Below are 4653 nucleotides of genomic sequence, written 5' to 3' on the forward strand. Positions count from 1 at the left end.
ACATGCAGAAGAATGAAACTGGACCATTTCCTTACACCACACACAATAATAGACTCAAAATGGATGAAAGACCTCAATGTGAGACAGGAGTCCATCAAAATCCTCAAGGAGAACACAGGCAGCAACTTCTTTGACCTCAGCCGCAGCAACTTCTTCTTAGAAACATCGCCAAAGGCAAGGGAAGCAAGGGCAAAAATGAACTATTGGGACTTCATCAAGATAAAAAGCTTTTGCACAGCAAAGGAAATAGTCAAGAAAACCAAGAGACAACTGACAGAATGGGAGAATTATTTGCAAATGACATATCAGATAAAGGGCTAGTATCCAAAATCTGTAAAGAACTTATCAAACTCAACACCCAGAGAATAAATAATCCAATCAAGAAATGGGCAGAAGACATGAACAGACATTTCTGCAAAGAAGACATCCAAATGGCCAACAGACACATGAAAAAGTGTTCAATATCGCTCGGCATCAGGGAAATCCAAATCAAAACCTCAATGAGATACCACATCACACCAGTCAGAATGGCTAAAATGAGCAAGTCAGGAAATGACAGATGTTGGTGAGGATGCAGAGAAAGGGGAACCCTCCTACACTGTTGGTGGGAATGCAAGCTGGTGCAGCCACTCTGGAAAACAGTATGGAGGTTCCTCAAAAAGTTGAAAATAGAGTTACCCTATGACCCAGCAATTGCACTATTGGGTATTTACCCCAAAGATACAAATGTAGAGATCTGAAGGGGCACCTGCACCCCAGTGTTTATAGCAGCAATGTCCACAATGGTCAAACTATGGAAGCCGAGATGTCCATCAACAGACAAATGGATAAAGAAGATGTGTATATATGCAATGGAATATTATGCAGCCATCAAAAAGTTGAAATCTTGCCATTTGCAACAAAGTGGATGGAACTAGAGGATATTAGGTTAAGCAAAATGAAATAAGTCAATCAGAGAAAGACAAGTATCATATGATCTCACTGATATGAGGAATCTGAGAAACAAGACAGAGGATCATAGGGTAAGGGAGGGAAAAATGAAACAAGACAAAACCAGAGATGGAGACAAACCATAAGAGACTCTTAATCTCAGAAAACAAACTGAGGGTTGCTGGAGTAGAGGGGGATGGGAGGGATGGGGTGGCTGGGTGATGGACATTGGGGAGGATATATACTATGGTGAGTGCTGTGAATAGTGTAAGACTGATGAATCACAGATCTGTACCCCTGAAACAAATAATACATTATATGTTAATTAAAAAAATAATTAATTAAAAAAAAGAAAGCCAGAGGAGCTGTACTTATATCAGACAAATTAGATTTTTTCTCATTTTTTAAGATTTTTATTTAAATTCAATTTAGCTAACATATAGTATATGTTTCAGGGGTAGAATTTAGTAATTCATCAGTTGCATATAACACCCAGGGCTCATTACAGCAAGTGCCCTCCTTAATGCCCATGACCCATTTACCACCATCTGCTCACCCATCTCCCATCCAGCAAACCTCAGTTTGTTTCCAATATGGAAGAGTTGCTTATGGTTTGCCTTCCTCCTTGCTTTTATCTTATTTTTTCTTCCCTTATCCTATGTTCATCAGCTTTGTTTCTTAAATTCCACATATGAGTGAAATCTATGGTATGTGTCTTTCTCTGACTGCCTTATTTAGCTTGCCACAATACCCTCTAGTTCCATCCGCGTTGGTGCAAATGGCAAGATTTCATTCTTTTTGATGGCTGAGTAATATTCCATTGTATATATAAACCAACTCTTCTTTTTTTTTTTTTGTAGTTTTTAATTTTATTATGTTATGTTAGTCACCATACAATACATCATTAGTTTTTGATGTAGTGATCCACGATCCATTGTTTTCGTATAACACCCAATGCTCCATGCAGTACGTGCCCTCCTTAATACCCATCACCGGGCTAACCAATCCCCCCCCGCCAAAACCCTGTTTGTTTCTCAGGTCCATAGTCTCTCATGCTTCATCTCTCCCTCCAATTCCCCCCGCCCATTTTTCCCTTCCTTCAACTAATGTCCTCCACGTTATTCCTTATGTTCCACAAATAAGTGAAACCATATGATAATTGACTTTCTCTGCTTGACTTATTTCACTTAGCATAATCTCCTCCAGTCCCATCCATGTTGCTGTAAAAGTTGGGTATTCATCTTTTCTGATGGCTGAGTAATATTCCATTGTATATATGGACCACATCTTCTTTATCCATTCATCTGTTGAAGGGCATCTCGGCTCTTTCCACAGTTTGGCTATTGCGGACATTGCTGCTATGAACATTGGGGTGCATATGGCCCTTCTTTTCACTACATCTGTGTCTTTGGGGTAAATACCCAGGAGTGCAATTGCTGGGTCATAGGGTAGCTCTATTTTTAAATTTTTGAGGAACCTCCACACTGTTTTCCAAAGTGGCTGTACCAACTTGCATTCCCACCAACAGTGTAAGAGGATTCCCCTTTCTCCACAACCTCTCCAACATTTGTTGTTTCTTGCCTTGTCAATTTTTGCCATTCTAACTGGTGTAAGGTGGTATCTCAGTGTAGTTTTGATATGAATTTCCCTGATGGCTAATAATGATGAACACTTTTTCATGTGTCTGTTAGCCATTTGTATGTCTCCTTCAGAGAAGTGTCTGTTCATGTCTTCTGCCCATTTTTTGACTTGATTATTTGTTTTTTGGGTGTTGAGTTTGAGAAGTTCTTTATAGATCTTGGATACCAGCCCTTTCTCTGTAGTGTCATTTGCAAATATCTTCCCCTATTCCGTGGGTTTCCTCTTTGTTTTGTTGACTGTTTCCTTTGCTGTGCAGAAGCTTTTTATCTTGATGAAGTCCCAAAAGTTCATTTTTGCTTTTGTTTCACTAGTCTTTGGAGAAGTATCTTGAAAGAAGTTGCTGTGGCCGATGTCAAAGAGGTTACTGCCTATGTTCTCCTCTAGGATCTTGATGGATTCCTGTCTCACATTGAGGTCTTCCATCTATTTTGAGTTTATTTTTGTGTATGGTGTTAGAGAATGGTAGAATTTCATTCTTCTGCATGTGGCTGTCCAATTTTCCCAGCACCATTTATTGAACAGACTGTCTTTTTTCCATTGCATATTTTTTCCTGCTTTGTCGAAGATTATTTGACCATAGAATTGAGGGATATGGACCCATATCTGGGCCATATCTGGGCTCTCTATTCTGTTCCATTGGTCTATATGTCTGTTTTTGTGCCACTACCATGCTGTCTTGGTGATCACAACTTTGTAATATAGCTTGAAATCGAGCAACATGATGCCCCCAGCATTGTTTTTCTTTTTCAACATTTCCTTGGCGATTTGGGGTCTTTTCTGATTCCATACAAATTTTAGGATTGTTTGTTCCAGCACTTTGAAAAATGTCATTGATATTTGGATCGGGATGGCATTGAAGGTATAGATTGCTCTGGGTGGCATAGACATTTTAACAATGTTTATCCTTCTGCTCCATGAGCATGGAATGTTTTTCCATCTTTTTGTGTCTTCTTCAGTTTCTTTCATGAGTGTTCTGTAGTTCCTAGAGTATAGATCCTTTACCTCTTTGGTTAGGTTTATTCCGAAGTATCTTATGGTTTTTGGTGCTATTGTAAATGGAATTGTTTCTCTAATTTCTCTTTCTACAGTTGCATTCTTAGTGTATAAGAAAGCAACTGATTTCTGTGCATTGATTTTGTATCCTGCCACATTACTGAATTGCTATATGAGTTCTAGTAATTTGGGGGTGGAGTCTTTTGGGTTTTCCACATAAAGTATTATATCATCTGCGAAAAGAGAGGGTTTGACTTCTTCTTTGCCAATTTGAATACCTTTTATTTCTTTTTGTTGTCTGAGTGCTGTTGCTAGGACTTCTAGTACTATGTTGAAAAAATAGTGGCAAGAGTGGGCATCCTTGACATGTTCCTGATCTTAAGGGAAAGTCTCTCAGCTTTTCCCCATTGAGAATGATATTCACTGTGGGTTTTTCATAGACGGATTTTATGAACTTGTGGAGGGTTCCCTCTATCCCCATACTCTGAAGAGTTTTAATCAGGAAAGGATGCTGTATTTTGTCAAATGCTTTTTCTGCATCAATTGAGAGGACCATATGGTTCTTCTCTGTCCTCTTATGAATGTGTTCTATCACATGGATTGATTTGCGAATATTGAACCACCCTTGCATCCCGGGGATAAATCCCACTTGGTCGTGGTGGATGATCCTTTTATGTTTTGTTGGATCCTATTAGCTAGGATTTTGTTGAGGATTTTAGAATCCATATTCATCAGGGATATTGGTCTGAAATTCTCCTTTTTGATGGGATTGTTGCCTGGTTTGGGGATTAAGGTACTGCTGGCCTGATAGAATGAGTCTGGAAGCTTTCCTTCTGTTTCTATTTTTTTGAAACAGCTTCAGGAGATTATGTATTATTTCTTCTTTGAGTGTTTGGTAGAATTCCCCAGGGAATTCATCAGGCCCTGGACTCTTGTTTTTTAGGAAGATTTTGATCACTGCTTCAATCTTGTTACTGGTTATTGGCCTATTCAGGTTGTCAATTTCTTCCTGTTTCAGTCTTGGAAGTTTATAGGTTTCCAGGAAGGCCTCCATTTCATCCAGGTTGCTCAGCTTATTGGCATATAGTT

This window comes from Phoca vitulina, unplaced genomic scaffold (assembly GCF_004348235.1).
Source record: "Phoca vitulina isolate PV1807 unplaced genomic scaffold, GSC_HSeal_1.0 scaffold96, whole genome shotgun sequence".
NCBI classification, from domain to species: domain Eukaryota; kingdom Metazoa; phylum Chordata; class Mammalia; order Carnivora; family Phocidae; genus Phoca; species Phoca vitulina.